Genomic DNA, 27,570 nt, shown 5'->3' with positions numbered 1-27,570 from the left:
CTTCACGTACCCAACAGGTGAATGCAAGCCATGCAAATCAAACCTCCAGAGAGGCCCCCCCCAAAAAAATCACAACTCAGCTGCTACCTAATCCCAGAAACACCTGGGGACCACTGACTCTCATGGCAATGTTAAACATTTCCAGGTATGCAATATTCTGCCTCCAGACAGGCAGGATGACCAGTTCTTAGGAGAGCTCAGCCACTCAACACGGATTTCCGAGGCTCCATCAGACCCCAGCTCTTCCTATTCAGGACTTGGCTCTGAAAGCTCAGAACCGAGGAAGGGAGAAGGCTGATATGGAGCAGACTGTGGCTACAAAGCACACAGTGCTGCAGAGGGATGGGCAGAGCTCACCCTCCCACAAGGAGCAGCGAGGGCTGCACTTGTCCCCTTCCTACAACATGCAAAAGACAATTCTTTGTTGTTCTCTCCAAGTAGCAGGTAACACAATGCATCACATAATTAATTACAATTGCCAGAGAGCAGCTGTCCTCAATCAAACATACAGGGTCACAAGGAGAAGAACAGAGGGAGATAATGTCAGCATCCATCAACAAGAAGGGACTTGGTACATGCACTGCCAGCACTTGGAAACCATAGAAAGGGCCTGGTAAGCAGTAACACTCAGACGTACCTGCTGGTGACACTGAGGAGCTCGGGACCAGACAGGATGAGGCTTTACAAGAAACACAGAGCAAAACCCAGAGCTACTTTGCTGCTAAGGAACGGCCCCTGAAGCTGCAGCAGTTCCTGTATGCCAAGATCTCAGACACAGGGCTGAGAGATACCACCCTGAGCAACACGGAAGGAGCAGGGGGAGCTTGGCAGCTGAGCCCCCAGCTCAGGGCAGGCAGCACAGTAGCACCAGCGATTCAGGAGGGAGTTGAACCAAACCACAGCTCAGCCTCCCACCCACGCACCAGGAAATCACAACCCATTAGCATCAAATACAGGCACTTTCAGGACACAGAGGAGACACCTCACTGACCTGCTGGGTTCATACGTGCTGCTCTGGAAAGCAAGGACAGCGCAGGGAGATGCTGAGGGCTGCAGCCAGGTCCCAGAAGAGATGACGAACTCCACAAGGTCAACATCAGCCCAAACGCAGCACCAAGCAACCCAAATCCAGGCAAAAAAACTTTCACAGGAGGAAAAGACCCACTACCCAACTCCCTTCCTGCTGCCGGCAAGCCCTTAAAACCCAGCTCCAAGCAGCTCCTACCCAATTATAGCCCCCAGGCAGGGGGAGGGCAGAAAGTGCTCATCTGCAGCCAGCTGGGAGCTGGGCTGGGCTCTCCCACCCCGTGATCTCTTTCAGCTGCCCACGATCACTGATCGCCCACCTGGGTGAGCACAGGCAGCACCAGGACAAGGGCTGCTCTCATGGCTATGGGTGCCTGGTGTCTTTCTGGGACTTGCTTTGCAGCTCTGCTCCCTGTCTGCCCACGATACGGATGCTCTTGGATTCCCTTGTACATGGCATGAGCAAGCGGCTCTCGCAAACTCTTCTGCAAGCCCTGGCGAAGAGGGTTGGGTTGCATAGCTAATGGTGGTGGCTATGTAGGCAAACAGTTTTGCAGCTGAGAATTTGCCCCATCAAACAGTGCTATTGTGCTCTTTGTAGCTGTTGTGGTTTCCATGGAAATAAATAGGAGGCATTACTCTCTGAGCAACCTATGTAAAGCTACGATGAACCTCCCAGAGCTTGCCATGGGAGCATCTGCATTCCCCAACAGGGGAGTTAGCCTCACCACCCCCACAGCAAAGAATTTCTTCCTAATCTACCAGTCTAAATCCATCCTCTTCCAGTTTAAAGCCATTTCCCCTCATCCCGTTGCTACAGCGCTGTCCCAAAAGCAGCACCCACAGCAAACTTTGCTGCTATGGCTCATAAAGTGCTTTACGAGCAGCAGCTGAAGTGCATCTTTCCCCACCCCAATCCACCGCCTGGGGAGCAGGCACAGCTCTCCCTGCCTTCTCCCACTTGAGCTGCTCCAACTTTGCTCAGGATTTGTGCAAACGTGGCTGCTCTTGTGCTGCCCCACGGATGGGTTCCTGTGCAAGAGCAGGGATGGGAGCTATCAAATACAGCTGCCTTAACCCCACCCCAAACGCAGCCTTGAGTTTCCTTCCCCCTCCCAGCAAACTGAAGCCCTGGAGATGCCCTCCCAAAGCTGCTGGATGGCATCACACCACTATGGGCATGGCAGCCCCAAGAGACAGCCCTGGGGCTGATTCCCAGCCACCTCCTCACTCTTCCTTAGCCTTTTGCTGACTTCAGTGCTTTCATGGACGTGCAGAAAATGCAGAAAGACCCCGAGCGACTGCACGGCAAAACGTTATTTCTGGATGGCAGCAAATGACAGCTCCGCTCCAGCCTCGCGTTTGCAGGCTAACTTATGGGATGTAGTTCCTATGGAGTAACCTTTCACCAGGCTGTAACGGTGTCAATTCTGCTTTTGGAAGAGCAGCGAGGTTGGGAATTGCCAAGATTCCCCAGCAAAAGGCGGCCAGGAGAAAGCCAGCTGTGACACCCCTACAAGTATGCTCTATATGAATGCTGGAGGGCTCGATGGAAACTGGAGAGCGCACCTCTGGTATTTGCAGTGTATGCATTTTTTTTCCGAGACCGAGGCCCGTTTTTGTGGGGCTATAAATCAGCCATAATAAAAATTAATTCTCAGCACAAAACACTGCCCCAAAGAAAATTTTTTTTCTTTCTTTCTTTTTTTTTTTTTTTTAACAGAATTTTTTTATATATAATTTTGGGTCGCGTTTCCACTTTGGGTTCTACTCCCGACGTTTCCTTCCCCCACCTGTCTGGTCCTGAAACCTTGCAGAAGATGGGCTCGGACCCAGCAGCCTGGATGTGACCTACAGGAAAACAGCAGAGGCAATGCCTGCCCTGGGGGATGGCCCCTGGACCCTGTGGGATGCGTGCACACCACTGAGATAGGTGCGCTGTGTGCAAGCAGCAATTGCGTTTCCCACCCATCCCGTGCCACGGTGCAGAGCAAATTCCCCTTGTTATGAGGATAAACCAGCACTCGGCCAATATTTAATGACTGGAGAGGATTTCCAGCCACAAATGTGAAGCCCTGGCAAGCGCTGGCTAAGAGCATTTCCTCCGCCCAGGTGTGCATGTGAGCAGCACTGGCTGGAAAACAGGCATTGCCAGGCTCAGGATGGACAGCCGCCCCGACGTGAGATGGATGGCTGCCCAGAGCTCAGAACCAGGGGGGGGAAAGGCTGAAATTCCAATAAAACTCGATCCACAGAAAATAGCAAAGGTCAAACAGTGCCACGGCAGCGCTGTCTTTCATTTAATTTTGGACAGGGCACAAGCCAGTCTTTCAGGGAGGAGCATAGTGCTGATGCCGCATTTTGCGGCTGGCAGCGGGACTGGGGTCGGTGGAGGTCCCTGTGCAGGGACTGGTGCATGGCACGTCCCCTCCTGCAGCACAGACACGTCCTGCAGGCAGCATCCCAGAGGCCCCGGCAAGCCCAAGCCTCTGCACATCAGAGTAGAAAAGCAGCTCCCAGGCAGCTTCCTTTGGCTGCAGAGGATGGCGATCCCAGGAGAGGATGCTGCCTGCTAACTCCACCTCCGTGCTGGTCTCAAGGCAGGGAGCCCCGGGAGCAATTTGAGATGTATCATTTCTAAGCAGTGCTCGAAGCCTCACAGCCCCCTATCTGGGGGAAAACAGGGGAAATCCCTTCCCTGCTGGGGAATTCCTTGTCCCAGGAGCAATCCCAGCACCTGCTGGATGCACCTCGCAAGGGTTTCCCTTGGATGAGCAGCAGAAGAATTGAAAGGGAAGAGAAAAAGAGAAAACTGAGCTGGAGGAGGAGGAGGAAAGCCACTCGCAGTCCGTGCCAGGACACTTCCAGCAGGCTGAGCCCACACCGTGCAGCCCTTCCCCCTGCCCCAAGCACATCAGCATTGCTGATGCCATGGGAAACCCCATGGACACCTCCCTGGGTGCTCTGCCTCACTCCCCTCTGCTTTTCAGCTCTGTGGCATCACAGCATCATGGCCCAGGGCCACGCTCCCACCTGTAGCTCGGGCTGCTCAGGCCTGGCTTGGCATGGGCTTCTTCCAGCTCGGGAGTCTTTGCAGCAAAGGTGAGAAAAGGGAACAAACAAATAAGCAGCAAGGAAGGCTGCCATCTAAGAATAAAATTAAGCCAGGGAAGATTTCGAATGTCAGAGTTTGCACCATCCCTTTCTCATCTGCCCTTGAGCAAAGACAGATAGTGAAATACCTCTGAAATGAGAAAAAAAAAATATTTAAAATGTGTTCTAAATGCTGCTAGCACGGGGCAGCAGCATGAGCTGTGTTATCTCGCTCCCCAGGACAAAGGGCTCATTAATCATCTTGCACTATTCCACGCATTGTATCTTATCTCGGCTTGCTCCCTACGCTCCCTTTCACAGGACATCCGTGAGCAGAAGTGACAGCAGTAAAGCATTCGTTCACATCACTATGTATCGATGCTCCTCACCAAAATGGGTTTAGTAGTGATAGAGATGCGGACACTGCCCCGGAAGGTGGTCACCTCCTGGGTGGGATCTGTCCACGGAGCAGGGTTGGGAATAGGAAACAAAACCCCGCAGCGACGAGGAACAACGTGAGGCCGTAAGGAAGGTGGAGCACAAGGGCACGAAGCAGGAATTAAGGCAGAAGAATTGCACAAGGTCCATTCTGTCTTGGGAGAACAAACCCTCAGTAAATAGGGCAGACCAGGTCCTGCCCCAGGCAGCCTGACAGCAGCACGAAGACTGAGATGCTGAGCTCTGGATGCAGCTCAGCCCCCATTAAAGCCATCCCATTAAAAGGGGCCCTACACCTGATCCCTACTGGAAAGCTGCTCCTGCAGCACGTGGGAATGGCTGCACCCTGCAGCTGGAGAGCGGCAGCACCGTGGCTGCGCTGGGATGGGGGGTCCTGGAGCACGTCCCGTCAGCAATGGCTGTGAATGGATGGAGGATGACATCAGCCCAAGAACAGAGATTGATTTTAGGGCCTAGGATGGGTGTATGCTGCAAGAAAACACTGCGAAACACCTTAGGATTAAAAGGATCGCAGGAATCCTTTGCAATCCCCGGGGTGCAGGCTGATCTCCCTGCTGCTGGCAGAGGACAGGCTGAAGCTTTTTGCTCCTGCCCTGGGGAGAGCCTTAGCACTGCACCCATGGGTGCTGCACCCCTGCCAGCGGGAACACCCCCAGGGCACCAAGAGCATTTCCATCATGCAAAATAGGGGCTGTCCGCAGAGAGCAGCAGCCCAGCAGTGAAGTAATGACCTTCAGGGAGGTGGAGACCGATGAGTTACGAACCCATCGCCGCTCCCCCCGCGGCCGAACTCATGTATACACTTATGCAATGATTTATTTGCATCCTGCACGAAAACAAATGGATGTTTTACATATTTATATCGTAAGGCAAACCGATATTTAAGCTGATCAAAGACAGCGGCAGATCTGGAGGCGATTAGAGCAAGTGTTTGCTTAACTGAGGTCACGCCGCGCTCGGTGCGGGGTGAGGCTGCGGATCTGCTGCGCACATGTGGGCGCGCGGAAGGGCAGCAGTGTGCTGGGAGCCCCCAGCATCCCAGCAGCCCCGACAGCTCGGGCACAGCCCAGCACGGCCCCCAGGTACATGCTGAAAATCCCTGCAGCCCGGGCTCTGAGTCGCAAAGCTGCCAGCTGCCTGCTTGCAGAGACGGGTGCTTCATTCTGCCAACCAGACCGGGCACAGCGAGGCTGTCACATCGCAGGGATCTTCCCCTGCAGCGTCTCAGGATAGGCACCGAACCGCAGCGCTGGGAATGGGACGCTGGGAATGGGATGCTGCTTCCCCTGTGGAAATGGGCAAGGGATAAAATGGCTGTCCCAGCTCCACTTGCAGAAGCAGCCCGCTGACAGGGAAGCGCAGTGCCTTGGGGCTGCGCTGGGGTTTGACATCTGGGGCCCCGCTGGCCGAAGGGGAACGCTCCTCCGTCCGTTTCACGGGATGCTGAATTGAAAACAGCATCGTTCTCTTCCACCCCCTTGTCGTCCCGGCTCTCTGCAACTCATTTCCTCCACCCTGACCCCTTTTTGGCACCTAGGTCACGGCGGGGAGGGACGGGGCTGCAGCCTGCGGCTGTCTGCGCGGGCACATCCCTAACGAGCCCACGTGTCCCATGCACGGGACGAGATGCTGCATTGCCCCGACATCACAGCGTGCTCCGGTTCTCCACCTGTTTCGGGCGGGATGGAAGATCGGCCCCAGCTGACTCTGGGGGTAGCTGCAGCGCTGCTGAAGTGCCGTCTGCTTTCCAGCACGCAGCCTCGCTGCAGGTGGAAGGCTCCCGGGAGGGCTGAGAGCTCAGCAACCACAGGAATGTTCTGCGGCACTTTCCTTTCCGTGCTGTGAAGGGCAGGCACTGCTTCAGTGCCGACACCAAGCACCTCAGTGATGCTTCGGAGTGGACGAAGCCGAGCAGCAAGCAGGGGGCTCTGCTGCGAGCTGTCCCCTCCCCACACATCCTCACCATCCCTGAGAAGTGGCTGGGACCTGAGGATTCCACAGCACAGCTCCAGGTTTGCCTTCCCCCTCCTTTTGGCAGTGCATGCAGGTCACAGTGCTCTGCCTTGCTGTGCGGGCATCAGCGTGATCGCAGGGTCGCACAGCCCGCTCACCGCAGAAAAGCAATCACTTGGTCTATGAAGGAATTTTGATACAGAAGAGCGAAAGAATTAAAACTTCCTGTAGCCAAATTCCTGCATAATACATAAAAGACACATGAAAGGGCAGCGACTTCAAACAGCATCTTCCAGAAACCGTTCGGCAGACAAACGAGGAGCCGTGATTTTCTATCAGTCAGCAGGACGGGGGCTGCCACGCACGTTTCCCATCACCTCCACTCCCCCCAGCCCTGGCTGATGGGCATGAGCCTCAGCCTCCCCCCAGCCAGGGAGAGACCTCTGCAGGACCCTCCTGTTTCCAAGACCTGACTCCCTGCAACGTGAAGGCACAGCCTGTGCATATCTGATCCCACAGGAACACCGCTGGATCGCAATGGAACTGGGATAAGCAAATGACCCCAAAATGAAGGGTTCCACGTCCCTTGTCTCCAGCCAACATCGTCCCTTTGCTGTGCACGCGTTCCCTTCAGCTCCCGGCTCTTGGCAAGGCCAACCCCAGCATCCATCTGCACCCCCCAAACCCTCCGCAAAGCCTTCGGAAAAGGACAGATTTCATCCCTCTTATCTCAGCTCCGGAGACAACATTTATCTTCTCTGACAGAGATCAACTTGGGACGCGAGCGAGGAGACGAATTAAAGGCCAGCAGACCCAGGAGGGCCCGCACTCCTCGGGTGGGAAGTCTGTGCCATCAGCATTTGGTTCCAGTTTGTCCCTCTGCTCGACACGTTGCCGGTGCTTGTGGGAGACTGAGCAGGCCACGCAGAGCACAGAGCTTGGGGATGCAAAATGGGACACGTATGGGATGGGGCCGCATCCCTGCCATGTCCCCTTGAGCTCCCCATGCTGTCCTGCAGCCACGTTGCTGCTGGCTCCCGGGCCGGCTGGGCTGCGGGACAGGGATGAAATAATATTTGGACGCGCTCAGCGGTAACAAGAAGGGTTTGCTCGCAGCGGCGTTGCGTGCCGGCAGGTTGCATGGGGTTTCAGGAAGATTTTGAGGTCACCGGTGTCACTTCATGGGGAGAGAAGCGGTTCGAAGTATTTGGTAGAGCAGGATGGGTTCCTCCGCCACACAGCGTCCTGCTCAAGGTGGGGAAATGATGCCGAAATGGTGGAATGGGCCACCAAAGCCTCAGAGATGCGGGGCATTGAAAGGCAAGAGGGGTTTTGGTGGGAGCCTGGACCTCTGGGCCACCAGAATCGGTCCCAAAGTGAGCAATGAGTGAAGCGAGCAAATCCCACCCTGAGCATCATCAGGTCAGACACGTCTGTCATCCTGGCATCAGGATCCAGAGCCGAAATGCTCCCGTTCAGGGAAGAAGCGCAGCAGCAGCTCCAGGAATGGAAAGTGAATCCAAGCAAATTCCCTGCCCAAGACAGAGCTCCTGGTTGCACAGACTTGGCTCATTTCTCTAGGAAAAGCTCTGTCCTCCCATGCCCTGCACAGCCCAGATTTGGAGCAAAGAGGGAGCAAACACTGCTCCATATGGATAGGAGACATCTGACGCGCTCCCTGTGCACCGTGTGTGGGTGAATAACGGCGTCTGAATCAAAAATCTCTTCTTGGTTCACCCAGAGCCTCAGCCGCTCCCTGCAGCACGCACACATCCAAGGCCCAGCTCAACAACAAAGCCCACTGCAGACTGCAATGAGCCAGGGATCTCCAGCCAGGCAGAGCAGCCCGGGCTCAAAAAACACGGTGTCCTGCCACGGAGAGGGTGTCTCTGCTGACCTCCCTCTATCAAAGCTTCCAGGTTCTGTTTGCTTGAACTCTCAGTTCCTTCTTTACAGTTCCCTGGAGCTGACATACTCATCGCCGACCGCGCTCCAGAAGTGACCCATCGTGCTGAGATCCAACGGCCAGACAGCACAGAGCAGCCCAGCCAGCAGCCTGCACAACAGCTCCTCGGTGGTGGCAAAACCGATCCGTGGGGAAGCAGCCTGGAAGGCTGCTCTGGGTGTGAAAGCCATGTGGGACAAGTTTCCAAGCACATGGCTTTGAGTTGCCCAGAGCAAGCGGAGCAGCCTGGGGTTGGGTTGCTCCTGGGTGCAGAGATGCGGCCTCACCAGTGGCTGCAGGAGCAGGGACAGGCAGCTGGAGATGCGGCACGTGCAGCCCGGCAGCACATCGTGATCTGCCCATGGGAGAGAGCTGCTCTTTCATTTTTCTCTGCAATTAAATGAACACGGGCGGCATTGAGCCGTGAGCTCAGCTCGCTTTGTGGGGTTTCTCTTGACATTTCGCCTGCAGAAAATATTGGCTGGTGGATTTTGGCAGCGGTTTTCCAAAGACCCAAAGAGGATCAGGCAGCAAATGCTCAAAAATGTGCACTTAACTCCCATTACGCAAACATCTCGAGCTCCACAGAAAATCCCAGCTGCCATTAGGAAGAGATTGCCAAGGATTCTGCTCTTCACTGCTTGAGCTTCTGTGCACCTCATGCCCAGAGCCCAACCTCCGCAGAGAACTTGGAGCTCTTTGGTGATAGAGGTTCATTCTCCACCGTGCGTTGGTGATGCCATCACTGGCCTTGTGCTTGCCCCCTTAAATGTGCTTAGGGGAAATAGGGGGGCGATGGTTCACAGCTGGCCTTGATGACCTCAGAGGTTTTTTCCGACCTTAATGATTCTATAACTCTACACTCAGCGCGCCCCATTCCCTCCTCACCTGCTTGGGAACCTCAGCAGTGACATCCCAGCCCCGGACTTCAGTGCCATGGAAATTCCTTCCAGGCAGGCAGCGCTTGGATTCTGTAAGGAGTTCTGTGGGCAGATCAGCACAGAGGGAACGAATTTGCTGCTTCCCTGAAATAACCGGTGCACAAGACAAAACACGCAACTACAAAAGGATGCAGCTGCCGCCCACTGTTGCACAAGCCTAACTAAAAAAGAACCCAAAGAAGCAGTGGTCTCCTCCTTCAATCCCACAAAGAGACTGCAAAGTGCCGGGGGCAGGCACTGCTATTCACCATCAGATAGAACGTGGAGGGGGGGGGGCGGGAGCAGGAGCTGGTCCTCTCCGGCATCCACATCCCTGCAGGCGTTCACCCAGCGTTAGTGCAAAGCTGTGACTACACCCTGCCCAGCAGGATGCAGGCTCAGGATGTCCCGAACGCTCCTGGGAAGCGCAGCCCTGCTGTGCTCAGCGTGGAGCTGCCATCAATTTTAAGGCTGTTTTTCAGAAATTCCCGCTGCTTGATTGGAACAAAACCCACATCCTCCCATGGCAAAGCCTCCATCCATTGGAGCAGCAGGAAACGATGATGCACTCTTTTCAAGGAACAGAGGCCCTGTTTACATAAAGGGCCGGGGAAGAACAGAAAGAACAATATCACAGGCTTGGAAAAGAGACTTTGGGTGTGGGTTGGGACCGCGACAGCGCTGAGAGGGACACAGCTTCCCTGCAGGTAGGGGCACGCAGCGCTCCCCACTCACCGCTCTCTAATACGCTTCCAGTAGATAAAAATGCAAAGCGACACCTGAGAGCTGTTCCTGTTTCTTCCAAAGCTTTCCGCAGAGGCCTCAGAGCCACCACAGCGAGCAGAATGTGAGTCTGTCCTGGTAGAGCACGAGGCGTCCCACCGCCGGGCTCGGAGCAGGATGCTGGGGCCGGCGAGCAGGGACTCTCCGAGGGCTGGGCAGGGCTCTGCCTCGCTCCTGCTTTTGAAGGGCTTTTCTCATGTTGTTTGAAAGTTTGTTTATCCATCTGGTTGTAATTCTGCTGAGGTTTGGGTGTTTTACAGTTAACGAGAAATGGTTGTGTGCACCCCAAGCTATAGCGAGCGGGAGAAAGGGTGGGGGCTCCTGGAAGCTGTTGCTGCGGACAGCTGAGCAAAGCACATTTCCTGCGAGGCCGTTTAAGCTTGGAGTCACAGCACTGGGGTCCTCCACTGGGCCCTGCAGAACTCTCTGCTCAGCACAGACGCTGCCCCTGTTTTCCTGCTCCTTTGACTCAAAGGCTCTCGGCGGGGACCTGCCCTCCCACTCCCACTTTGCCCCACTGCCTCCACCCGGGGACGATCGGGCACCACTGCTCCCCAGACTGAGAGCACTGAGCTTAGTCAAGGCCTTATCCTGGGTGTTGTATCAGCACAGCCTGTCCTTTCCTTACCATTTTCACCCTTTGCATCCCTCCTGATTCAAATCTGCCTGCCTGCGCTCCATAAGCTTCTAACTATCAGCTCCTAGCTATCAGCTGAAGGTTTAATTCCACTCGCGCTGCCTTGCTTGAGAAACGCTCGTGCCCCACGGTCATGGTTAGACTGAGTCACTTTCTGGCCAGACATCAGCAAAACTCTGCTGAATGGACAGGCAAAGCCCGAGGACCAGCTTGGTCCTGAATTCAACTACAAACAAATCATTCATCCACCGCGAATGAAGTTTTCCCAGCAGAGAGAGGGGAAAAGGTCCGGGTTTAGCACGCAGCCTTTACGCACTGAGAACTGTCCTTCCCAGCCACACAACGCACACGCTTCTCACTGTTCTCACCCTGTGCTTTACTACAGTCACGTAAGACAGCAGTGACTTCAGCTCACTGCACAGCAGAGGTGACACAGCACCCGTACAGGAACTACAGGCTGCATAACCTCAGATTTGAGGTCTCTGGGATTGAGTGACTCTGGGGTATTTTGTCATTTTTGGAAACAGGCGAAACACTGGAATATAACCCGTTGGGAGCAAATCCCAGGGAGGATGCTGGCAGCTCTGCAATCCCCCACAGCACCTGGTGGAGAAGGAGGGGATGGAGGAGCTGGCATCAGCTCCCTCCTGTCCTCCAGCCCAAGAGCTCTCGTGGCCCCGCTCCCCCCAGGACACAGATTCATCCATCCATAAGGAACAGAAAGGAATATTAATCTGGTCTCACTGCAGCCACCTGGGGCTGCACTAAGCTGAGCATGCAGTGACATGCTGGCAACATGTTTTTAGGGGTAGGTGGGTTGTCTTTTGGCCCAGAATTTTCATGGTTTTTTTTTTGTTTTTTTTTTCCTCCCCTGGGGCAGCGAAGCAGATCCTCCATTCTCAGTGCCTCTGAGAGCTTCAGAAATACAATGGGTGCTGCTGGATGTCTGGAGCTAATTAAATGAAAGCACCCAGGCTCAGCGGGCAGAGGAAGCTTGCTGAGCACGGGTACGTCAGCACTGCCCAGGTGTCTGCTCAGCACACTGTGCCCAGCTCACACCGAGTACTGCAAAGCCCCCAGAGGTTCCACCTCTGGATATTGAGGGCAGAAATGCCGTGGTTTTTCCATACCAGCAGTGCCACAATGCTGTGCCCAAGTCTAGATCCCCACTGTGATGCCACTGCGAGGACAGCAAAGAGGGAGAGAGAAACCTCAGCTGGATGCAGGGAAGGGGCAGCTGCTTCCCCACGGTTTGCTCGAGGAACTGCTGGGCTGCCAGTGCAGGAACAGGGCAGCAGCAGCGGGACCTGCAAGGCTTAGCAACTGAGAGCAAAAGATTGGACAAGGGGAAAAGCAACATTAATAAAACTCCCTTTGTTCTGCCCGGCCCGATATAAAAAGCACAGAGAACTGAAGCGGAGGGAGCAGCTCTCCCTTGCCTGCCAGTTGTGTTGTTCAAATCCAGATCGCTCGGTAAGAAAACAAACCCCAAAGCCAACACCATCCTCGTGCACTCACATCCTTGCTTGCACTGCATTGCCTTGCCCAAAAGCCACGAGATGCTCACTCCCACCCTGAAGTCATCCCGGCACCGCGCGCCTCTCGCTGACGGTTATGAACGGGTTTTAATCTGATGCTAAAGAGGTGAGGCCGCCAGTGCTGCGGGTAACAGCTGTCTCTGATTAACTCTGCGTTGTGGAGTCGGTTTCGTTTGGAAGCCCGCAGCCAACACGAAACTCCCTTTGGAAGGCCGTGGTGCCATTGTGCGAAGGGAAAAAAAATAATAAGAGAAACCTCAGGAGGAGATTAATTTATCATCCGCTGCTCGCTAACGTGTGTCCACAGGATGAACCTCTGTCACAAGACAGGGGGAAAGCCAGCCTTGGTCAAAGCCAATCTGGAGATTTCCTCAATCCCCGAGGAAAACAAATATCTGCTAATCTAGGAGTCTCCGGGCCAGAGCTGGATATCCATTAGACTGGGCAAAAGCCAGAACTTCAACTCTAGTCCTCCGCTTTTCCTTTTTTCTGTTGGGTCTTTGTATGTTTTTCAGCAAAGGGGTGAAGGTGGTGACTGCGTGATCCCCACCCAGTGCTCGGTGATGCCTCGAGTGTGAGCAGCAGGCAATGGTCCCTTCGGGCACCTCCTGGAGCTCGGGCATGACCCTGCCGTTCCAACACGACCCGTGCTGTGTTGCCAAGCCATGAGCCATGCCTTGGGCTGAACCTTAGCAAAGCTGTCCCGAAGGGAGAAGGCGGTGAGTGACCTCCAACACACACAACTGGGATCTGCCGAGCTGTAGCTCACCAGTGCAGCAGCACACAGATGGAACCAGCTGGAAGAGAGGGCTGTCTTTTTTTTTTTTTTTTTTTTTTTTTTTTTTTTTCTTTTTTTTTTTTAAAACTCCACTGTTTTAACTGGAAGATGATAATTCTAGGAGGGGGGTAGCACATCTCCTTACGTTTGGTTATGCCCAGCCTGAAATTATATTCACAGAGAGAGAAAACATCACCCCAGGACATCGTCTGGGTAAATCTTGAATCCTTACACCCGCTTCCTATGGCCCAGGACAGTGATTTCAGTTGCAAGGAAAACAACAGAGATACAACCAAACAACAACAACAACAAAAAAACAAAAACCCCACCGCTGACCCAGAGCTTTGCCTCTCCAAAGCTGCAATATGTCCGGCTGATGACAGACTCTGAGGCACTGCAATGGCCCTGGTATCTAAAACCTCTGCACAGAGACCTCAAAGGGTGGCAAAATATCTCAATATTCCTCTTCTCTTCTGACATCCATCACATAGGATGCAGCTGATGAGCAACGTCCGTGTCATCAGCCTCCAGCCAACAGTCCAACCTTGCCACCTCTGGTCAACACCCTCAGTCCAACCTCACCACCTCTGACCAATGCCATCGGTTCAACTTCGCCACCTCTGGTCAACGTCATTGACCCAGCGTTGGCACCCAGCTGACATCACCTTGCTCCAAGCACAGGGCTCTGCTATAGCTCACTGAGGATGGGCACCCGCAGTGGGGATGCCGCTCACTCTCCTGCTCTTGCCCTGAACCATGAAGCCCAGATGTGAAGCCCACAAAGCTGCCAGCTCCAGCATCCACCACAGCATGAGATGAGCCCGATTAACGCAACCGCTCATTGTGCTGGTGAAGGAACGGTCATTTTTGCATGAAGTCTCAGTTCATTTTTAACACAACAGTTGCATAAACATTTTTCTTTCTGGTTAATTGTAAAACACGGCCCAAGGTCTCCTCCAAAGTGAGTAAGGTGTTATTGTAAGGGGTGAGTGGGTAAAACACACTGGAAAGAAAAAAAAAAGAAAACAGAGCTATGCAAGCCTCAAGTCTTTTTCAGCTCTGGAGACTGAAATTATTAGAGTTCAAATCACTGCTATTTTCTGGAATAGCACCTGGGAGGAGGTTTAACCCTCGGAACAAGCATTATTAATTTTTTAAAAAGGGAATTTTAGTAGCTTTATTCTTCAGAGGAATGTAACTCCTGTATTATTAACGCCACCAGGGATTATTAAAAACGGTGAAAGCAAATTAAAATCTAATTCTGGTCTCACCATTTCCTGACTTATGCTTTTCCCATCCTGCAGCGTGAGATGCTGCAGAGGAACAGAGCACAGGACGGGCCAGGGGGAGCTCAGCTTGAGCTGGAGAATTCACTTCCAAGCCTCTGCCGCTGCCTTGCATTTCCCATTTCCACTTGTTTTCATTCTTTGGTGCATGCACACTGGGGAGAGCAACACTGGGAGTTCCCACAGCAAATAGAAACAGAAGAGATCCATCCGCTTACCTCGGTTTTTGGAGGGTCCCTGCCTGGGTGAGCCCCTGCCTGTCCCCGTGAGCACACACGCAGCGGGGATGACCACTCTCCAGCAGGTGACTGCACACAATGCTGCAGTTCCAAAGGTGTTCTTAAAAGATGTGACAGATATCACAGAGCACAGCCACCCCACAGCCCTCTCACAACAAACAAAGCCTTTATCCGGCAGCAGAACAAAGCTGCCCAGCGAGGAGGACTGGGAACCAGTGTGTGTCAGCATGCTTTTACTGGACACAGCCCCGCCTCAAGGTGAAAATAAACTAAAGGCAGTTGTTAAAGAATTGGAAACAGGTGATTCCTATTAAATTCCGCAGGACTTTTCTGAGTCCTTGTTTTCAAGCTGTGTCCCATCTCAGGAGATCAGACACAAACAGGTGCCCGGCGTTTGGTGAGCGCACACCACTTTAATCAGTTGCATGTGTGCACGCCCTGTTATCTACAAACAACTGTTTTTCATCTTTTTGCATTTGTCAAAACAAGGATGTTTTCCAGCAGAAATCTCCTACGGAGACGTCTGTGTCTTGCTGTGTCTGTGGCTTGCTGCAGAACGCATGAGGGTTTGCTTTTCATGGTTACTTCTATAGACCCCATGACTGCAGCCCACAGACACCCAAAGATGTGTTTGCCTGCTGCTGGCAGGATGACCCACAGAGCCGTGCAAAGATCCCCCCACCAGCACCATGTGTCTATGGGTACCAGGGCACGGGGAGAAAGGATGCAGCTCTGAGCTCTGGGAGAGAGGATGCTCCAGGGCCCTGCAGCTGTGCCTAAGCAGCCTCTGGGAGATGCAGGGCAGCGATGGAGAGGGCTCCATGTGCAGGTGTTCAGCATTTCTATGAAACCTCAGATTAAATCCTCCTGGATAATTTCTCTGTATAAGGTAGAAAGGTGCAGCCCTTTCTGCCCGGGAGTTTCCATGCCTAGAAATGCTCTGCAGGCTATAGATGGTGGTTTGGGGCTAAGGTCTAAAACCCCAAAGAAAATCATAAAGCCTTGGGAAAAGAAATCTATTTGACAAAGCAGAAGACATACTTGCAAATATATACATATATTCTTTTTTCCATCCAGTCCTCATCCTAATCTACCCAGGATGTCTGTTCTTAGCAAAGAGCCACCTTCTGTCCCTGGGTGCTTTGAAAAATAAAGACAGGAGTGTTCTGAGTTAGGAAAACAGCTGCAGGGGAATTTGCCCAGCAAAAAGCAACCTACGGCCCCACGTACCACCATCAGCACTACAAAGCCCTCCAGCCACAGACAGGAAGGGATGGGCAGGGAGAGGAACTGATCCAAACACAACTTTTCCTTGCCTGGAAAAGCTGAAGGTAGGAGAATCTGCTCACAGATGAGGAAAAGGCACTGAACCACCGAGGACAGACAGAAGCAGGTGTCAGTCTCTTCTGTCAGCTTTTGCATCTGAACAGAACCAGTCCTGGGGTGTTTCAGAACAGCCCAGAGAAAGCATCCAGATGAGCGTTTATCGCCAGCTCTGTCTGCACTAACACTTCATTGATGTTTCTTGCTAAGCCTGCAGAGGAAGCCTGTAGGAAAAGAGGCAAAAATGGCTTCTTCTCTATCTGCCGTGATGAAACCTTAACCTAAAACCTTGCTTGCACCTCTGTTGTTGCTTCCTGCTCTTGCAAGGTGAGTACGCACAGGGATATTTCCGCATGAAACATGGCTTGCCATGAAGCCCCTTGGGAACTCTGGGGGAGTATAAGCAGAAACACTGCCACTTCCAGAGCTCCCCTGCTCGAGAAGCTCAGGCCGAGAGCTGGGAGCTCAGTTTACAGCACAGTGGGAGCGAAACATGGACCAGTTTCCACCTCACTCAGCTCTCAGAAAGCTGGGGACAGACTGGACAAGGGGCACACAGGGCTCCTCCAGCCTGGTGGCTGCAAGCAGCTCCTCCTAGCATGCCCTGCAGAAAGAAACGCAATTTAGCCTCTGGGGGTAACTTTGCTGGGGGAAAAAAGAAAAAAAAAAAAAAACCAGCAGCAAAATTTGTGCAGAGGTGCTGTGATGCGTTTTCCTCTCCGTCCAGCGCCCACGTTGCTGCACGGTGTCTGCTTTGATTGCTTACTTTTTGCTGTGTAATCACCAATAATCATTTCTCCACGCTAGGACCATTAGGCATGCTTGTAAAGCGATTGCCTGGCCCCGAGAGACCGTGCAATCGGATAGCTCGTGTGCTAACCCATGAACTGCATCCACTTCAGCACACACAGGGCCCGAGGCCTCGAGGAAATCAGCAATCCAAACAAACCCTGCTGAGGTTTAAAAGATGAATTATTTTAATAATACTGAACTTAAACTGGATTCTGGGTTGGAGACGGTTCTCTGCAAAACGAGGCAAAATGTCTCTAACAAAAAGGGGGGGTTTGACCAAACTGCAGCTCCATTGTCACGTACTTTTGTCTCCTTTCCCTGTGCTGCTGATGAACTAGATTACTTATGTCTAAGCACAAGTCCAGTCTCTGTTTCCTTATCCATAAGCTTGCCCTTTCCACAGAAAAACGAAAGTGAGTGGATTAAAGATGGGGGAAAAAACCTGCTATCTCCAATGACTTCTGCTTCTGGCGCTTCAAGACCTGTTCCTTGCTTTGCTTGCTCTGCTTTATTCCTTGCCTTTACATCTCCCTCTTCCCAACAGCAAGCTGCAAAGGCCAGACAGTGCCACAATGTGCATGCCTTCTGCAAGGCAAGGGGGAACAAGGCCCTTCCACAGTTTTAGAGACCAAACCAAGAAAATAGGCAAGACAAGTTCTACAGGTGACCTCAACCCCATGCACGGCCTAGCAGATGACTGGTCCAGCCCACGTGCACGTGTGTGCACAAACACGAGTCCATCCACCAAGCCTTGAAATCCCAGCACAGACAAGGCAGACAGCTTCCCTCTGTTGCTGTTGGACAGATGTGATGACCCCCATGACCTCTGTGATCTCGGGGATGTCAGTCTATGGGTGAAAGCCAGCGCTCATACAGGAACTACCCCTTGGGAAGGCTACAGCAGCAAATCCCCCGGCTCAGATTTACTTTAGCAGTTTCCTAAGGTAAATACACCACAAAGCAACAAGAGGAAAGGGATGGGGAAGGACTCTGTCCTGGAGGAAGAGCAGCAATGCTATCCCATTAGTGAGAAGATGCTGGTTTCACCTGTAGCAATTCACTAGCGCCAAAACAGTTCCTTAATGGCTAAAAACATGTGTCACGGCACTGGATTTGCAAACAGTGCCATGTTCCACAGCTCGAGCCCTTTCCCAGTTGCAGCATGAGCAGTAAACCAGCACGGGATTGTTTTCTGCTGGCTGAGATGGAGCGGGTGTAGCCCAGCTCCAGCCTGGTCCCTGGAAGGAAAGCAGACCAGCTCTGCAGGCGCCCAGCCCTCCCTGCCTCTCTGCTAAGGACGCTGTTACCCCACAGCACTCCCCCTACCCAGAGCTCCCAAACAAAGCTCCACAAACTAAAAGAAACCAACCCCCTCCCCCTGCCCCCAGCACTTCAGCTCTGCTCTCGGTCTGGCAGCAGCCTGTTAGGCCCCTTCTAGGAACAGGAAAAGCTGTCACAGCAAACCCAGCTCCTAAGCTCTGGGTGATGAAGGGGCAGCTGCCCGCGCTTGCTCCTCACCACAGTGCCGTGCAGTTTGTTGCATAGCTACCATGCTGCCCAGTGGTCCTATGGCTCTGAGGGAGAGAACCTCAGCGCAGCCCCTCTGGGTTACCAGAACTTCAGCTCTTCTTGGAGAAAAAAAAACGTGCTTCAAACAGCCTACACTGAAAAATACAACTGTGATGCACCAGTGCACGCGCGACGCTGGACTCTGCTCCATGCCCGCTCTGCACAGGGAGATACACAGCATCCCCAAATTCAGGGTCTGGGTCTGCACCGCAGTTCGGGACCTTAAGCTCCCCACATCTGTGATGGAGCTCTCACACCTAGCAGCCCAGGTAAGAGCTGGCCCAATGGCATAAAGGAGATCCCAAATTCGGCCCCTCCATCACCATCTCTTACCCTCAGTGGAACCGGTGGCACAAGACTTCCAGCTGAGGACACCAGCACTCACACACAGGGCTGTTCTGTGCCGTGTGAAGGTGACGGATGCAGACACTCGTGCTGTGAACCCTGCGAAGGACAAGTCTCTGCAGGACAGCTGTGTGTGTCTGATGTCCTGCCAAAGAAGTGCTGGCCCTCGTGATGGAAAAAGATCTTCAGCATTAGCTGAAATCCAAACCGTGGTGTTGATGAATTACAACAATATATCCCTGAAAGACTCTGTTTTATTAAGGAATAAAACAGGATTGTGGAATAAAGGGAATTCAGCTGAATTCAGTCAGCTCATTAACTGGGTGGAAGCTTGCACAGATCGAAGTGAGACGCTCTTCTGGGAACGTGTGAACCTAAATCAAACAGGAAAAAAAGGAAGTGGATTGCAGGAAACAACTCTATGCTAATAAGAAAGTGAAGCAGATGAGATCTAGAAGGGCTCAGATGATCTGTTAGTGATGAGAACAGACACAGCAGACATATCATGAAGGGAGACCTGCATTTAGTCCCTTGTCCTGCTGAGGATGGTGAGACAGTGCTTCAAGCAGCTACAGAAGCAGGCTTAAAACGCTGGGAGGAGCTGAATGAGTATAGCTGGTCTTGGCTTCATCTCCCTGTCATAAAAACAAGTGAATTTAAGGCAGAGGATAAAAAGAAGTAGCAACAAGTGCAAAATAAGTAGAAAGTTTATGTACATTAGCTGTTTATAGCAGGAGAATGAGTCAGTCTATCCCAGCAGTTTTCATTACGACCCAGATTAGGCCTACAGTGAATCCCCACCTTGAAAATGGAAAAAGCTTCTGTATGTCGCATATAAATAGCAATTTTCCAGACACATGAGGACAAGAGCTCAGACTAACTGGACAGACATCGCTCCACCATGTAAAACTGCCATCGGGTTTTCTTATTATTAGCTAAAAACTGACCTTATTTACTGCAAAAGTTAAGAAGTGAAATCGTAGTTGAAAGGGAAAAGCTTTGTATGTTCACATACTACAGGACTCTATTCCATATGCTATAAGGTGGTGCTGGTTACCTGCTCCCCCTCTGGGAAATATAAGGCTGTCTAAACGGAGAGTCCATCTACCTCAGACTCCACTCGATGTAGATCCCAAAAGAACTAATAATGCAAACAAGGATGAAAGCCAGGATGGGTTGAACAGTTGCAGAGTGATGGTGAAAACCCTATTCTCAACCCAGGCTTCTCCCACGAGCATTGACGTGCACACTGGCCTCTGATGCCAAGACTCGTGTCCCTTGCACAATCAGCACAGCTCCAGCCTGCTACTCCCAGGTTCCTTTCATCCTATGGCTGACTTCCCTTGAAGATTGTTTCTTCCCTGGATCCAAGGAAACATCAGCGAGGAAAGGCAGCTGCTAATGCAAGCCAAAATTGAGCCAAGCATGGAGATGCTTCCTGGATCCTCAAGGAACCCTTTGGCTACAGCCTACTTGCAAAGGGACTCATTACCTATAAAATCAAACTTTATCATATGCAGCTGAAGGAGATCTGGGCTTTCCCTACAGAAACGCATGGGATCCCTAGCAAAGCCTAGCAGCTGTCTACAGCTGCTCCCTCCTTAAGCCATGCCTTAGGAGCACGCACAGAATATTTGGAGTGGGTTGGTGTGCTAGGAGGAGGCCTGTGCTAAACAACACCGAGGGGCTGGAAGCAGATCTATAGGGGAACTTGCCATAAGCACTGCAAATGCAAGGCAGCACTGCATGGCCTCAACACTTTCGATCAATCTCTGGTTGTGGGTTTTGCTGCTTTGGGATTGCTGCTGTTTTTTTTTTTTTTTAAGCTTCCTGGCTCTGAGCAATTACTGAACAACACCGGGACCCCGAGTAACAGGCTATCCCGAGAAAAAAGAAACAGCAGAAGGCTTTGCCAGAGCTGAAATCCATGAGAAATGAATCAAATGCAAAGTCTACCAAAACAGAGGACAACAGTGAGAACTGAGTGAAGGCTTTGTGGGAACAGGAGAGAAAGCTGCAGGTCAGCAGGCACTACTGCACGGACCACATCTCCCCAGGTAGAGAGGGGAGCTGCTAAACATGCAGAGTGAAGCAGAAGTGACTGCCTGCTGCCTTCATGCAGAAACTGCAGGTTGGAAGGACTCACCACTTTGGGAACAGAGCAAGGAAAAGAATCAACAGATTCGTTATACTCACAGGTTACTGCGAGAAAAAAAAAAACACGCAGACAAAAATAATTACCAGAATGTGTTAAAAAGGCAACATTTTCCATTACCTACAGAGGGAGATTTTTAGAGGGATGTCCGATGCCAAACATATTTCTGTGCTCGATGCATCAGCAGCCTTCTGGCAGGTGCCCTTAGAAAAACAAAGCGCGTGTTTGTGGGCATTCAGCACTCTATTTGAGAGGCACTTTCCTCAGCCTGTCACTTGGGCCGAGTTCAGCACCAGAGGTGTTTCGCTGGAAAATCCAACATATTTTTGTTGGTGTATCCAGGAGGGTTCCAAAGCCTACAGAGCGGATGCTTACAGCTGGGGAAAAATCTGCAGAAAAAGCAATGGGAGAAGCTCCAGCTCACTTTGCAAAGAGCCGGAGTCGCTAGGCTGGAGCTGAATTCCAAGCACTGGAAATAAGGAGAAGATAGGAGGCAGAGCAGGTTGGCTGCAGGCACCCGGCTGCCACAGCAGACAAGGAGGAGATTCAAGGATTTCCTGGAATGACCGAGTGCAAACAAAGCTGCCCTACTTCAGCTGCTCAGATTAGCAACCTGAGAGCGCTACTGTTCACAAAGCTGCCCCAGGGAACAAAGGATGCTGCTCCGAACGGAGCAGGCGTGGAAATTGAGAAAGCAAGGCTCCTGTGCTGCGAGATGCCTCCCGAGGGGTACGGCACAGGCTCTGCCATGGTCAAAACCAAGAGCCATGCCACTTGCACTGTGGTGCTGGTACCACCGAGGTGGAGATTTTGGCCATGGTGGATGGCTACATGCTTGAAAACAGAAGTCCCTCTGGTGTCACCCGCGATCGGTCACAAACCATGAGCATGACTGGAATACAGAAACGTCACCATCCCAGAAAGATGCTGAGCAAGGCACTCCTGGAGAGCACCTCCCAGTTTCAGCTACGAATGCGAGGAGCACATCAAGTCTGGCGGTTGCAGAGATGCACCCAACACCTCCTAATCCATCACTCTGCTACCAGCAGCAACAGCCTCACGTGCTGCATTCCCACCAGCACCACGACCAAGCTCTGGGCTCAGAGACCTGCTGATGGGAAAGGGGCTGCTCCCATCTCCCCCAGCCCCATATATATATTCTACTCTATATTCTCCATCTGCGTGATTGGAAAAATTACAGGTGGCAAATACCAGAGCTGTTGTAGAAGACAAGCACTCATGGGAAGCAACAATGCTTGACCAAGCTAATATACTTCTAATACACCTTTAATCTCAACAGGACCTTTCCACATTTGAGAGGATTTTGTTTAAAGGCAGTTGGACAGCAGAGAGAAATGTTTTACACCAGCCTAATGGAGAAATGGCCTGGAATTAGTTGGTCAGGATTGTCACATATGGCAAGAACAGTCAAACGAGGACAAAAATCAGTGCACTACGAACAGCTTTTCACCAGAACATTGGAGGCATACTTTAATTAAGAAAACGGTGTACGATCTGGATTATTAAACGCCTTGCCATGGTACGGCTCACTAGAAGACACAGCAGCAAACCACATCTCACTGAGTTTTACCAAGTGCCACACCTGAAATAACAGCCCCTTGTGATGGGCTTGACCACCTGCAGCAAGATCAGGGCTGGAGTTTCCTTTCCACCCTGCTCCTGTTATCACCAGTGCAGTGGCTTGGTGGAAAATGCCAAAACAGTAAAGCACCTACTGAGAAACTGCTCTTGAGCCGGGCTCTTGCTGGAACGTTTGCTCTGTGTTTCTAATCCATCACCTTGCTTCTTGGTTTTATTCATGCATGTCAACTCCAAGCTCGTTACGCTTAATCACTGCAGGTAAAATAATACAAAATATGTCCAACACTGCACATGTACTAAGGACCAAAGCTGGTGACAAGTGAAATTAGTGAATGGATTACTATTGGCATCCTGCGAATAGGAACTATGTGCTGAACGAGACAGTCCAAGCTTCAAAGAGACAGAGGGCTGATAAAGACAGGGAATGCAGGGAGGGAAATAACGCAATGTTTAAGAACAATACATCATGTTTAGACCTAATATGGAGAGGTCTTAGTAACTGAAAGAGTCACACTTTCCACTGCAGGCACAGAAAACAATGCACCATAGGAAGGGACCAGAGGGCAAGAAGCTGCTGGCATGCAAGGTTTTCTTCCTATTGAGTGTTAAGGGGCAGCACAGGGAAAAGAACTGATCTTAAATGAGAAACCAGATACGAGATGAGGATGGGCCAAGCAGGACTGCAGGAGTACCGACAAGTATTTGATGTGATAGAGAAGAAAAAGCCAAACGAGAGGAAGTTTGCTGAATGGATATGGTTTGGGCAAAAGTCAGCATTCATCAAAGCCAAGAGAAAAGGATGTTGCGTTAGTCGAGGCATGATGAGGCAACAACTTGGACAAGAGTTTTAGCTGTGAGGAAGAAAAGGTTAAACACTTATGGCTGAAAACACTTAATATAGGAACAGGAAAACAAGAAGATGTTTATTGGCCAGAAATAGAAGGAAAATCAATCCACCACCTGAGCTGCATCAGCTGAGACAAGCCCTCCCGGGAGACCTTCCTTCCCCTCCCACTTTGTCCAGCTTCCTCCTTCAGCCCTGCCTCCCATTCCCAGCTTTCTGTTATCATTTGGATGTCTATCTTTTCCTTCTGCAAAGGACTTGACCAAGGCAAACAGAGGGCTTGTAAATCCGCCTGCCTGGATGTGGCTTTTTGATGTCTGGAGTGCAGAGACACGCTGCTGAAATTTATGTTTTCCGAGGAGGACTGAGAAAGGGAGAAATTTATGTTAGGAAAAAGTGACTGTCATCTGAGTTTATCTCCCAATTTTGTAATGGAAAACAGGCTTCCTACAAACGCATACACACAGAGCCCAGCATGAAACCGCTCATGAACTGGAGGCACATTAACCAAGAACCGTTCCACAACCAGTGGTAATAACAACACGAACAACGCCGTACATCACACACCGCCTCCAACATGCCCGTCTCCCCAGCAGGGAGAAGCCAACCTGCTGAGAAGCAAAGCAGCAGCACCCCTCTGCTTTCCCATCCTTCACTCTGCTTTTATCAACCACGCTGGGTCCCCCGGAGCAGTGCACCGACCACAAAGTGCCCGCAGCCCTCGCAGACGTTGCTGTGCATCGCGCCGGCAGCAAAGAACGCACAGAGCTCAACCAGAGGGTGCTTCAAAGCCTGAAAGTGACAGCTCCGAGCCCACCCCAAACACGTGGATCGTCTGAATACGTCCGGCTTGATGAGCTGAAGCAGGCAGGTAATTAGTGCAACTCAGGCAATGAGATGGAAGGAGTTAAGGCGTTAAAGCAGAAACGTCCTGATTTGTATAGTAAAAAACAAGCAGATTGGCATTCCTGCTCCATGAGCGTGCTTCTCAATCCTTGGCAGTTCATTTGGAGTTCTGAATTTATGGCAGGAAGCAATATAGATCATGTTTCAGACGACTACAGTTTATTTCTTGAGACTGTCTGCAAAGAAACTTGAAACTTGCATTAAGATAAAGAGCATCTATTTGAGCTGGTCCCAAGTAACTTGAATGCAATACTACCTCAATTTCTGAAGCTCGCACCAAGCCATCTCAAAGTATTCAAACCATTCTGCAAGCGTTTAGACAGGAAGCTTTTCCATACTCACCCTGGAGGAAGTGGTGGCATTACTGATATATGTCCTGCACTACATTAAATGTGGCTGTGGAGTTATTTATGTGCTTTTCCTGACTTCTTTTGACACGGGAGTTGGTTGCAGCGCTGTATGATTACGTCTGCATCCTCGAATCTTTCTCAGCTGGAAAGTCTCAAGTTCCAAGCTGGGATTCCCTCTCCACCCCCTTCTCATGGACTTAACCCTCCTTCTGCTGGAAGCATCCAGTAAACATCCACAAAAAGCTCTTAGGTACAGAGACAGCAGAGAGGCAGGAAGCGGGCAGGCTGCATTTTAAGAGGAAAAAAAAAAAGACACTTTCTCAGATGCTCCCTGCTTTTTAGCTCTGTGCTACAAGAAAACACTTTCTAGTCACGGTCTTTTTAACTATGGACTCTTAGAAACTGATCCCAGAGGACCAGGGATTTCAAGTTGTTTTTTTCTAATTCTTTCTTGAATTCTTTTTCCTGTGATCTTTATCAACCCCTCCTCTCGCCGCTCGGTTCCCAGACCACCTACAGACAGAAGCATTGCTCATGAGTGAGACATTCACTGCCGGCTAAAAGCAAGCATCTGTGTACAAGAACCTATCTCACTGGCTTCAGTGGTTGCATCCAGCCCCCCACAACCCTCACGTGTCCGACTGTCCACCCACCACCACCGTGCCCACTAACCCATGTCCCCCATCCTGTGACCTCCCGTGGCCAGGCATGCCTGCCACTGCTGCTCTCCATCATCTTATTCAGGAGGCAGATGATCAGACAGACCAGAAAAACACCCTACAGCACAGCTCCAGTGGCTCAGAAGGTTTTGAGCGTTTGGAGAGATGCTAAGAACCCTCTGCTGTGTGGCTCATGGGTTTTATTCCTGAGTTTAATACTGAACTCATGAGTTTTCTTCAAAGACATTGCACAGAACAGTTCCCTACCGCCCTTAGTTACCGTGCCCCATTCCTAGGGCTATCTGGGTATCTTCTCATTACAAGTTGCAGACACTGCAAGAAACCAGGACAGCAGCAAAGCCCTCGATCTTTTCTACTTCTACTTCCACATTTTAATCGTATGGCTTTTAAATTTAGGACGCATCCAGCATCAACAGGCTGTGCTTTGCAGCACGTGTTGGGAGAGAAGAGCAGCAACATCCTCCGTGGTTCTTGAGTCTGGGGAATGCATTTAATGGCCGTGGGCTTTCCTGTGCGGATATACTGTTGTGAGGGTGTGTGGGAACCACGGGCATCCCCTGGGATAACCCTGGCACACACACAGCGGTGTGCAGCTGCTGTAGATCAATGCACGCTCCGTTGCCGTCACTCGGCGAGCCGCAGCATCGCGTGGGTGGATTTGGTGACAGCCCATCGAGAACAGGAGATACCTCAAGCTGAGGAATCCACCTCTCCTGACAGTTCATTCCAGTCATTAATCTTCTTTCGCGCTCATTGTCAAACGCCGTGTCTCGTTTCCCACCTGAACCGGAGTGGCTTACGGTTCATGTAATTCCCTCCCTGCCCAAACCCAAGAGCTCATCACTAGGCAGTATCTTCCTCCCAAAGGGATCGCTTGAATAAGTGCTTTCCTATCACCCTCTCTATTTGCCCAAGTCTGTGCACTGATTAAAGTAGCAAAGATTCAGAGGCACTCAGAGCCCACAGTTTGCAATCAGGAGGGAGCTCGAACATTTCTCTGCCACGTTCGCTCCTGCACAGCACAGAGCCTCCTATGGTGAAATGACACAGGTAAAAAAAAAAAATAATACATATGTATGTTTATAAGCAATTTCCCACACAGAAAACCTTCCCCAGAATATGCAGCCGCTTCCTGCTCATGGAAAAGGAAAGAAAGGATTTTCACAAACACGAAGGAGCAGTCAGACTTTTGCCACAGAAAAAAAAATCCGCATGAGAATGCATGCAAGCATCAAGAGTAGAAAGCAGAGAGATGCCCTGTTCTGCTTGCTGGCTGTCTGAAATGGTGAGAAGGAAAGTGCTGGAGAAGCTCCCAGTTTCATTAGAATGTTCGCTTTAATGAAACATGAAGGAATTCCAGGCAGAGCCCAAACCAGATGTAATACCCCCAGATGCTTACAAGCTATTTTACAACACAGCAAGTTATAAACAAGGCTTAAAAAACCTACAAAAAAAAAAAATTAAAAAAGCAGAACTTGTAACTATTCTTCTGCCCCCCACCCTGCCCCTGCCTACCTCCAAAGCTGCTGCTCCTTGGGTAAAAGGAGGACAGTTTTGTCAATATTGTACTTCAAAAAAAGGAAGGACTTCTCAATGCGAACCCCCTCCCTGGGCTGCGTGCTCAGCTGCAGAAAGGCAACCTGAATGAATGAGAAGGGAGGAAGGGATTCAAAACAAATGGACAAACAGCTCCTTTCTCAGCTGCTCCTCGATTCCTCCCACCTCCTCTTTTCACGAACATTTGGGCTTTTTTGTTTCTCCTCCGGTTTTGCTGAAGAGAGCAGGGAGCCCATTAGAGCAGGGGGATTAAGAGAGTTGAAGCCGGATTGAGTAATAAAACTGCTGGTAAGTAACGGCAATTATGCAAGGCAGATGGCCCCAGCCAGAGCTCAGCGTTTCAAAGGCGCAGGGCAGGGAGCAGAACTGCGCTCTGCTGTCGAGAGAGCACGTCATTTGTGTCTGCTGAAACGATACCAGTCTGTGATCATCGGAGAAGAGCTGCCCTAAGAGGGGTAGGACACCGGGGGGACGGGAGGGAAGGCGCTAAGCGGCGAGTGCAGCTGATGCTTCACCCAGTTGGGAAGGCTGAGCGCAGCTCTCCATGCACCCCACGCTACTGCCTACCTGCATTAACACAAGGGCTTGCAAAAGGAGTTCTGATTTTGCTACCGCGTGGGAAAAGCAGGGCAAAACCTGGTTATTAAACTGAAAACGCTGATGATTAATTGCAGACGTGTCACGTCCGAGGGTGGCTGTTTTTTATATGCTGTTAAGCCAAAGAAGAGAGCTACTTCCCTAGGCACAACTGCTTTCTCTGTCAGATGCGATTCAGAACACAGCAGCCCAA

General features: G+C 51.4%; 1 protein-coding gene across 2 annotated transcripts in view; it reads right to left on the bottom strand.

Moving 5' to 3' along the window:
• The window catches only part of ZNF469 (zinc finger protein 469), a 191,727-nt gene extending 165,024 nt beyond the window's left edge, over positions 1-26,703 (bottom strand). Inside the window, exon 1 of one of the 2 annotated variants that reach the window (XM_021408829.1) lies at positions 24,536-26,703. The gene's annotated coding sequence lies outside the window, so the exon portion shown is untranslated. Of the gene's footprint in view, positions 1-991; positions 2,634-24,535 lie in introns of those variants that run through there. The other variant, XM_021408827.1, reaches the window with a different exon arrangement.

Source organism: Numida meleagris, chromosome 10, assembly GCF_002078875.1.
Source record: "Numida meleagris isolate 19003 breed g44 Domestic line chromosome 10, NumMel1.0, whole genome shotgun sequence".
In the NCBI taxonomy this organism is placed as follows: Eukaryota; Metazoa; Chordata; class Aves; order Galliformes; family Numididae; genus Numida; species Numida meleagris.
Note: the sequence above shows the minus strand (reverse complement) of the source record. Positions and strands in the feature narration are given on the sequence as shown.